We start from the raw sequence: 10,855 nt of genomic DNA on the forward strand, positions 1-10,855 counted from the left end.
GGGGGGGGGGGTCAAGGGGGTAGGGAAGGGGGGAGTGCGCCGGGGGGGGGGGGGGGGTGGGGGGGGTGTAAATGAGGTGGTATGGCCACGCGACAAGCTCTGACGCGCTGTTAAAAAAAATAAATAAATAAAATAAAAATTAAAAAAAAAACTCCCTTCACTGGTCAACGCAGGGGAAAATGAAACTTGACAGACAGCAAGAGAAGTTGGTAGAATCTAAGAATACAAGCGGAGGCATTTACTAATCACTTGGCCCACTACCGGCACACATAATTGGAGTAATCTCTCTAAATCCCCCATTCAGCCGACACGTTCAAAGAGCAACACGATCGTTGTCAGCGTATTTGTATCAAGATGGAAGCTGTATGAATTTATTATCCGTAATTGTGTATCCATACAATGGTTTATTAATCGAGTGTGTGTGTGTGTGTGTGTGTGTGTGTGTGTGTGTGTGTGTGTGTGTGTGTGTGTGTGTGTGTGTGTGTGTGTGTGTGTGTGTGTGTGTGAAAACCCTTGATTTTACAATAGAGGTGACAAATCGACTCCCCGCGCAAATAAATAGATAGATAAATAAATAAATACATACATATATAAACGAATAAATAGTCCCACGATTTCTCTCAACATATGTGCAGACCTGCCAGTGCCTGAACGCCCTTCGTGTGTATACGCACGCAGAAGCCCAAATACACACGTTAAAGATCCTGTAATCCATGTCAGCGTTTGGTGGGTTATGGAAACAAAAACATACCAAGCATGCACACCCCCGAAAACGGAGTACGGCTGCCTACATAGCGGAGTAAATAAACAAAATGGTCATACACGTAAAATGTTAAATGTTACATGTTTATCTGAGTGGGTCGGTGTGCATGCCTGACATCTCATTGAATGACACAGGAAACGAATGATGAGCGCCCAATGGGAGCCGTCAGTCGGCTCTACCCAGGTAGGCAGCCTGTTGTGTAAATGACTCCGTGTTAATAAAGCGCTTAGAGCTTGGTCTCCGACCGAGGATAGGCGCTATATAAGTATCCATATCAATCAATCAATAAGTATCCATATCAATCAATCAATCAGTTCAGTTTGGGGTAGGTAAAACGGCGGAAGGAGAGAAATGGGCCCCGTCTCCCTATGCCGAGCCCTAGACATAATGGATGTGCATTCACTGTCCTGATGGCTGTGAAATGCTATGTGACCAAGACTTAGCTTATTGCTGGCACTGCCTACACCATTGTCACTACTTCAGTCTATCGCTGTTTCTGCTGTTACTACTATGTATTATAGTCAGTCGTGTCCGATTATGACCATCAGAACAGCAGAGGAGGCAAATGCTGTCCTTGACTATCTGGGCTAGAATTTGATTACAGTGGAGAGTGTCTTGCCCAAGTTACATCTCCCCACTCTCTCGGCCAAGAGGGTTTTAGGACAGTCGGCGTTGGGATGATTCTCAAAGGCCAACTATCCCTCAAGGCTGAAGTACCAAGAGCCAGTGCAATTTTGCCTACTAGTTTGAGAGTCATAATCCTTCACAAAAGACTAAACTAAACGACTTTCCATTACAGTGGAGAAACTTTTGATCATACAGATCTCACTTTGTTAACTATACTACGCAGCAGACTACACCTTTTTCAAAGGAAGGTCGTTTATCGTCACCTATTCATTTTTTTTTTCTTTTTTTTTTAGGAGAAATCAGTGGATGCCTAAAAGTTCTGCAAATGAACAGGATTGTTTCAGCATGCCTGGAAGGTTCTTTTTGTGTGTGTGTGTGTGTGTCTTTTGTATCTTTTTGTTTGTTTGTTTGTTTGTCTTTTTTTGTTATTATCTTTTTTTCTTTTTTTTTTTGTTCCTTCAATCATCATTTTTCTCCTTTCTGTTGTCTTTTCTTCTTTCTTTTTCTTTTTTTTCCTCATGTTTTTAATCTGTCTTCTTCCCAATGGCATGTTTAAACACTTACAAGACCATGCAACATATATTACACATACATGATGGCTTCACACAAAATCATACTCCCTGAAAGAGAAGCATAGTATACATACACACACACACCCCTTCTCACTCTCTCTGTGTGTTTCCTTTACTCACTCAGTCCCCTCCCTCTCCACAAGCTCTACACCTAAGTACAATAATAATTATGTATGTGCACACTGAATACTACCCTCAGGATTTTTTGTGGGCCTGACTCAGTGTTCTGGTATCTTAACGGATACTGATCATAGGTTACGTAGGCTGAGTTCTGATTGTCACCTATTCATTCTTCTTGACAATCGAAAGTCCGAAGCAGTTTGATACAAAGTCAGAAGAGGAGCCACAGAGGGGCCAAAGACATGGGTTCTTCTTCTTCTTCTTCTGCGTTCGTGGGCTGCAACTCCCACGTTCACTCGTATGTACACGAGTGGGCCTTTACGTGTATGACCGTTTTTACCCCGCCATCTAGGCAGCCATACTCCGTTTTCAGGGGTGTGCATGCTGGGTATGTTCTTGTTTCCGTAACCCACCGAACGCTGACATGGATTACAGGATCTTTAACGTGCGTATTTGATCTTCTGCTTGCATATACACACGAAGGGGGTTCAGGCACTAGCAGGTCTGCACATATGTTGACCTGGGAGATCGTAAAAATCTCCACCCTTTACCCACCAGGCGCCGTCACCGTGATTCGAACCCCGGACCCTCAGATTGACAGTCCAACGCTTTAACCACTCGGCTATTGCGCCCGTCAAGGACATGGGTTCCATTCATTGTGAAGACAGACCTTCTTCTTTCTTTCTTCTTCTTCTGGCATTCCTCCTTCAACAATCTGAAGCCCCCTGGCGATAGTCGGTCATGTGTGACAGTAAAATTTGCGCTGGGGTGGATATGATATGTGAAACTTTTGGCAATGAAGGATTATATATATATATGAAGGGAATAAAATAAACTGAATCAGCGCAACGGTTTCTAAACTCAATTTATTAGGACGACGATGATTTTTAAAACTACGGGTGTTTTGTTTTTGTTTATTTTAACTCACTCAGTACGGCCAGTCCTCTCTTCTCCTCTACACAGACCCATCAGATGTCCAGTGGGTGTCTGAATGACCCAACCTTTAGCTTCCGTCGTCAGAATTGTGGTATTCTTTGTCAACATTCACCTCTTCAGTATAAGAGCGTTCCGCTTGCAATATTTTGATGATGGTAATTGGGATGAAACGCTGTTAACGTCGTCTCTTTCGCCGTTCGTATGGAGAGAGTTAAACTGAATGTCAGTATCTTACAATGCTGTCGCCATTTCCCTCAGAAAGGAAAACCTTCTTGGTTTAAAAAAAAAAAAAAAAAAAAAAAAAAAACAACGTTAAAACCCCTTTCGTAGAAATTAACGAACATAAGAAGATGCTTTTCCACATGCACAGAAACAGAAAACGAAGAAGAAGATAAATGATGATGACGATGACGATGATGATGAACAACAACAACAACACCAACAGCAGCAGCAGCAGCAGTATAGCTGAACAGCTGAATAAAAGCAACAGCAGCAACAAAAAACAACAACATCTACAGCAACAACACCTTCAGCAACAACAAAAACAAACAAACAAACAACAACAAAGACAACACTAACAACAAAACACCACCACCACCAACAACAACAACAACAAATTATCAACAACACCAAGAAGAAGATGAAACAGAGGGAAAAAAAACCCAAAAAACCAGCGGAGGGGAAGCCCGCTTCACCTAACAAAATTTGAACCTCGCAGTGGTCAAGCAACAGAAATTGCCAACGCTAAAAAAATAAAAACAAAAAAAAACCTGTTGACCACAGAGACAGCCTGCCGCTCAAACGCCAAGTATACAGAGGTCGTTCACCTTTTGTGCAACCACCATGTTTCTCACGAGTACAGGCCTGGATTAAACTGACGAAAATCTCAGCTGATGTTTTGTCGAGTGTGTGTTCACCGATAGCACAGCGAAAGACATCGGGACCAAATTATTATGCATGAATGACAGGGTCGGGGCGGAAGGGAGGGGTGTGTGTGTGTGTGGGGGGGGGGGGGGGGGGGGGGAGGGGGGGGGAGTGTAGTGGGGGGTGGGGGGATGGGGCCTGGGGGAGGGGGGTGGGGGAGTAACAGTGGTTGGCCTGTTTACCGAATGATAAAAATAAACAAACAAAAACGTTTTAAACAATTATTTCATTATCATTATCTGATGAGCAGGATGATCTTATTATGAATATTATTATGACTGTTATGATGATGATGATGATGATGATGATTAGTAGTAGTAGTAGTAGTAGTAGTATGAGTATCATTAGTATCATTATCATTATTATTACATGATGATGATGATGATTGTTGTTGCTGTTGTTGTCATCATTGTCATTATTATTATTATTATTATTTACAGCGCCTGTTCATACAAATCATACTCAATTGCACTGCAAAATATAAAAAAAAAAAAAAAAAAAAAAACCCGACGTGCAAAACATGCATGTAAACACTAAACGCATAACCTTGCTTATTCCATTACCCTCTGGAAATATGATTTCGTTCGTTCGTTCGTTCGTTCTCTCTCTCTCTCTCGCTCTCTCTCTCTGTCTCTGTCTGTCTGTCTGTCTGTCTGTCTGTCTGTCTCTCTGTCTCTCTCTCTCTCTCTCTCTCTCTCTCTCTGTGTGACTCTCTCTTTCATTCTTCCACATAGTCAAAGACTGAATGGAACCAGCTTGATGGGGTCTTGGAAGACAGCGTTCAGACATGTTCTTTTTTTTTCCCCCCGCAAGAGTCAAAGGACATTATTATTATTATTCTAATAATGTTATTCCAACATGGACCGAGTGAGAAAGTGGGAGGGATGATAGGAGGACATTGACATGAATGTCTGTGTCGTTCGCTTGCGTAAGGGGTGAAAAGACCGACACCGAAATTGGCCGAGGGGGTGACGACAGTTGAAAATAACAGAAAGAGGGAAAGGAGAAATAAAAAAGAAGAGATGATTTTACACACACGCGCACACACACACGCACACGCACGCACGCACGCACGCACACACACACACACACACACACGCATGCACGCATGCACGCACACGCACACACACACACACGCACGCACACACACACACACTTATCTATATGTCTACCTACCTATCTACTGATAATCTATGTATATATGTATATAGGTATGTATGTAGGTACACACACACACACACACACACACACACATTTATCTATATGTCTACCTACCTATCTACTGATAATCTATGTATGTATGTATATAGGTATGTATGTAGGTACACACACACACACACACACACACACACACACACACACGCACACACACATACACACACACACACACACACACACACACACACACACACACACACACACACACACACACACACACAATTTCCAAAGCAAGAATGAATCTAAATTACGATTAATGGAAAAAATGATCAGCAAGTAGAGCTGGGGGCAAGATACAGTATACCTACTTAAAAAAAAACACCAAAAAACAATCGTCAACGCAAATTAACTTCTGATTTACAATATGACCAGGAAATAATTTAGTGTACATCAGTATTATCTGAAAAAAAAATATCATAGATTACAAGGCTTGATCTTCGTGCTCCGTTCCATACATCATCATTTGAAACATACAGAGAGGTTGGGAAATCACCATTGGATGAGTACCGAAAGCTTGTCAGTGCGAAATACGTGATCCAGAAGTTCAACCTGTGATTTTTTATTTTTTATTTTCAGATGAAACAAAGCTTAAATCTGGATGCCCTTTTTTCCTCTTCTTGGTGAGAACTTTACCAAAGCAGGTAAGAAAGGATTGGGGCCCGCCTTCCTCAACCGAGCCATAAACACAAATGAATGGTCTATTAAGTATTCTACTACAGTAGAGTGATGGCCTAGAGGTAAAGCGTCCGCTTAGGAAGCGAGAGAATCTGAGCGCGCTGGTTCGAATCACGGCTCAACCGCCGATATTTTCTCCCCCTCCACTAGACCTTGAGTGGTGGTCTGGACGCTAGTCATTCGGATGAGACGATAAACCGAGGTCCCGTGTGCAGCATGCACTTAGCGCACGTAAAAGAACCCACGGCAACAAAAGGGTTGTTCCTGTTAAAATTCTGTAGAAAAAACCACTTCGATAGGAAAAACAAAACAAAACAAAACAAAAACAAAAAAACAACAACAACAACAACAACAAAAAACCCACACAAAAAAACTGCACGCAGAAAAAAATACAAAAAAATGGATGGCGCTGTAGTGTAGCGACGCGCTCTCCCTGGGGACAGCAGCCCGAATTTCACACAGAGAAATCTGTTGTGATAAAAAGAAATACAAATGCAAATATTCGGACATATTCATGTACGCTACACCAAATGTGCTGAGTAGATGCCTGACCAGCAGCGTAACCCCAACGAGGTTACCCAGGCCTTGAAGAATACCTGAACAAATCCACTGCCCCACTGGCCGTAATTCAGGTCAGGTCAGGTCAGGTACTCAAGTCATTTCAGTCATGTCAGATAATAGCCTTTTTCTGCGACTGGTTTTGCATTTGTTTGCATTTGCATTTGTATTTCTTTTTATCACAACAGATTTCTCTGTGTGAAATTCGGGCTGCTCTCCCCCAGGGAGAGCGCGTCGCTACACTACAGCGCCACCCATTTTTTTGTATTTTTTCCTGCATGCAGTTTTATTTGTTTTTCCTATCGATGTGGATTTTTCTACAGAATTTTGCCAGGAACGACCCTTTTGTTGCCGTGGGTTCTTTTACGTGCGCTAAGTGCACGTTGCACACGGGACCTCGGTTTATCGTCTCATCCGAATGACTAGCGTCCAGACCACCACTCAAGGTCTAGTGGAGGGGGAGAAAATATCGGCGGCTGAACCGTGATTCGAACCAGCGCGCTGAGATTCTCTCTCTTCCTAGGCGGACGCGTTACCTCTAGGCCATCACTCCATGTAACTCAGAACTACCTGCCGCATGTGGGGGAAAGTTAACCCGACAATACGGTTAAGTTCACTCGCTCAAGGACTGAGGCATCACTACGTTCGGACGTATGCATGTGCGCTACACCATATCTGCTAAGCAGTTGTCTGACCAGCCAGCTAGCAGCGTAACCTCAACGAGGTTAGTCAAGCCTTGAGGAATGAACGAACAAATCAAAGATAAAAACAATAATGATAATGATAATAATGATAATGATGATAACAACAACAACAACAACAACAACAATAATAATAATAATGATAACATAATCATGACGATGATGATGATAATGATAATAATAACAATGATAATGATGATGGAGTCTCCCGTCGGTCCGGCGGATGAGTAGGCAGGCAGGTTCATCTGTCGGTGTGTGTCCTCATATGATGGGAGAAGAGGCCGATTCTGGATGCGCAGCACTTCCCACAGGTGTTGCAAGGGAAAACATCTCCAGAAGTTGAGCCCTGCTTCTTTTGCCCACGCTTCTCCTTAATGGCCAGCGTTCTCTTGTTTTCAAACGTCTTTATGCCACTAGAGCACAGCATTCTCCAGCGAGGAGCGGTCAAGGGCATCAGTTTCCCAGGAAGCGATGTCTGTCACAGGCTTTGAGGTTTGTCTTCAAGGTGTCCTTGAAGCGCTTGCAGGGTCTTCCAAGTTCACGGTGGCCTCGATAATGATAATGATAACAACAACAATAATAATAATAATAACAATAATATAAATGGATAAATAATCAAATAAACGAATAAATAAACACAGACAGACAGACAGAGACAGAGCCACAGCAGATCTTTTCAAACTGCAATTTCACGCTGAGACCTGAAACCCGACAAAGAAAATCCGAATAGAAGATAGATTTGACCATGTTTCTCCTCTTCTTCAGTCTCTCCACTGGTTGCCTGTTTCTGATCGAATAGACTATAAGCTATCCACTCTGACCTTTTCTGCAGTCAACGGATCTGGCCCAAAGTATCTTTCTGAACTCATCCATATCTATACCCCGTCTCGCCAGCTCCGTTCTTCCTCTGATACTCGACTTCTCAGGATACCTCACGTCAGAAGTAAGACCTATGGACACCGATCGTTTTCTTTTCAATCGCCAAAGACGTGGAACAAGCTCCCTGGTAACCTCCGTCATTCTGATTCCCTCGCATCTTTTAAATCTCGTCTCAAAACTCACCTTTTCCCTCAGCAATAAGTTCAATTGTGGCAGGTCCACAACTACATGCATGTATATGAATGTGTATTGTGTGTGCGTGTGTTTATGTAAGTTTGTGCCTGCCTATGTGTGCGTATGTGTTAGGGTAGCTGTTAGATACACATGTATGTTAAAATGTATGTATGCAGTGTGTGTGTGTGCGTGCGTGCGTGCGTGTGTGTGTGCGCGTGCGTGCGTGCGTGCGTGCGTGCGTGTGTGTGTGTGTGGTCACATTTTGGTGTGTGTATGTAACATAGATATAATGTTTTGTTATCAAAAGCGTTTTTGTAAAGCACCTAGAGCAGATTTCTGGATAGTGTGCTATATAAGTATTCATTATTATTATTATTATGGGTTCTTGCCAGACTGGACTTGCCCAAGACACACACCCGCAGTAAAGGATATATATATATATATATATATATATATATATATATATATATAAGTCCTTTATAGTCTTTTCATCACCTCCTCAACCTACGACTTTTCCTGCTGTTACAAAACTTTGAAGGACCCATTACGGAGTAAGGTGGCAGAATGGTTAAGACGCTCGTCTGCCAATACAGAGTCTGTGAGGGTATGGGTTCGAATCCCGCTCTCGCCCCTTTCTCCCAAGTCTCGAAGTCGTCGTGGCCGAGTGGTTAAGGCGATGGACTAGAAATCCATTGGGATCTTCCCGCACAGGTTCGAATCCTGTCGGCGACGTTTTTCTCAAGGCCTGACTAAGCGCGTTGGGTTACGCTGCTGGTCAGGCATCTGCTTGGCAGATGTGGTGTAGTGTATATGGATTTGTCCGAACGCATTGACGCCTCCTTGAGCTACTGAAACTGAAACTCTCCCAAGTTTGACTGGGAAATCGAACTGAGCGTCTAGTCGTTCGGATGAGACTATGAACCGAGGTCCTGTGTGCAGCATTCGTATGGCGCACTGGAAAAAAACCCAACGGCAACAAGAATGTTGTCCTCTGTCAAAATTCTGAAGAAGAAATCCACTCGGATTGGTTCACACAATATACATACATGCACTCAAGGCCTGACGAAGCGCGTTGGGTTATACTGCTGGACATAATTATGTTTTCCTAGCAGATGTGGTTGTAGCGTATATGGATTTGTCCGAACGCAGTGACGTCTTCATGAGAAACTGAAACTGAAACTGAACCTATACTTTTTTTTAAGGGTATAGGGCCAGTGAGTTCAGATCCACTGTGTCAAACACTTGGCATGGGAAGGCGAGGCCCAATTCTCTCTTTTCTTGCGCGCGCCGTTTTAGATCGCAGTCAGGTATCCACTCACATCTGACAGAATTGAGGAACATCGGATTATGTATGTATGATAGTCAGTCGTTTTCGACTATGACCATCACAACAGCAGAGGAGGTAACTGCTGTCCGTACTAGTAATCTGGGCTGGAATTTGATTATAGTAGAGAGTGTCTTGCCCAAGTTACATCCCCACTCTCTCGGCCAAGAAGGATTTAGGGACAGTCGGCGTTGGGATGGTTCCTAAAGGCCAACTAGCCCCCAGAGCTGCAATAAAGTGTAGTGCCTTTCTCAAGGACAAAACCCCTATGTCTGCACTCATGCTCTCAAGATCCGATCACTGCATGGTGAAGGCTGGGTGAGAAGCTTAACCAACGCATGACCGATTTCTTTCACGCTGAGTGAGCCGCTCACACGGAAAACTGAACAAAAGCGAAAACTAATTGGTGCAGAAGTACTCACCATTTCTACCCTTGTAACCCTTTCCCCCTCCCCCTACACACACACACACACACACACACTCACACACACACACACACACACACACACACACACACACGCATGCACGCACGCACACACACACCACCACCACCACCACTACGTCATAACCATTTTTTCCCCTCTTCTGTACCCCCCAATGAGTCGTTGTTTTATCAGCACTTTCAGAAGTATTGACTTTTCCCACAGCTGCGAAAGGGTTTCTTGACGCCGGTGTGAATGCAGGAGACAGAAGTGAAAAGAAAAGAAAGGAAGAAGAAAAAAAGAGAGAGAAAAAAAAAAGATGAAAAAAGAAGTAAAAAACCCCCAAAGAGAGAGAGAGAGAGAGAGAGAGAGAGAGAGAGAGTGTGTGTGTGTGTGTATGTGTGTGTGTGTGTGTGTGTGTGTGTTTGCATCTCTCTCTCTCTCTCTCTCTCTCTCTGTATATATATATATATATATATATATATATATGTGTGTGTGTGTGTGTGTGTGTGTGTGTGTGTGTGTGTGTGTGTTAGGGAAGGTGGAGGGAGCGTTCGTTTAAAAAAATAAAAAGTAAAAAAGAAAACAAGAAAAAAACCCTCCCCCCCCCCAAAAAAAAAAAAAAAAGCAACAACAAGAACAACAATAAAAAGGAGAAGAAACAAGAGAGGCAAGGCCTTCAAGACTCACTTGTGATACACTTAAAGAAAATCCAAGCTTTTTATGTATTGAGTATAATTTCAAAATGTAATTTTTAAGATGAGAAATATCAGTTTAAAGCAAATTAAGTCCCCTAGCATTAATTACAGAGTGATTTCCCTTTTTTACTATCTGCACCAAAACGTTTGCAAAATAAATAAAAATTCCATGCTTAGCAAAAGAAGTTCCTGTTTGAACAAAAAATGATATTAATGACTGCTCTTTTTGTTGGGTCAGAATATCAGATCAAAGTGCCAAGTTTA

At 42.9% G+C, this 10,855-nt stretch overlaps 1 non-coding gene across 1 annotated transcript; it reads left to right on the forward strand.

The window, feature by feature from the left end:
* Window positions 1–8,797: 8,797 nt before the first annotated feature.
* Trnas-aga (transfer RNA serine (anticodon AGA)) lies at window positions 8,798–8,879 on the forward strand. The gene has a single exon. It is a non-coding gene; the product is annotated as a tRNA-Ser (tRNA).
* The last annotated feature ends 1,976 nt before the right edge of the window (window positions 8,880–10,855 follow it).

Source organism: Babylonia areolata, chromosome 10, assembly GCF_041734735.1.
Source record: "Babylonia areolata isolate BAREFJ2019XMU chromosome 10, ASM4173473v1, whole genome shotgun sequence".
NCBI classification, from domain to species: domain Eukaryota; kingdom Metazoa; phylum Mollusca; class Gastropoda; order Neogastropoda; family Buccinidae; genus Babylonia; species Babylonia areolata.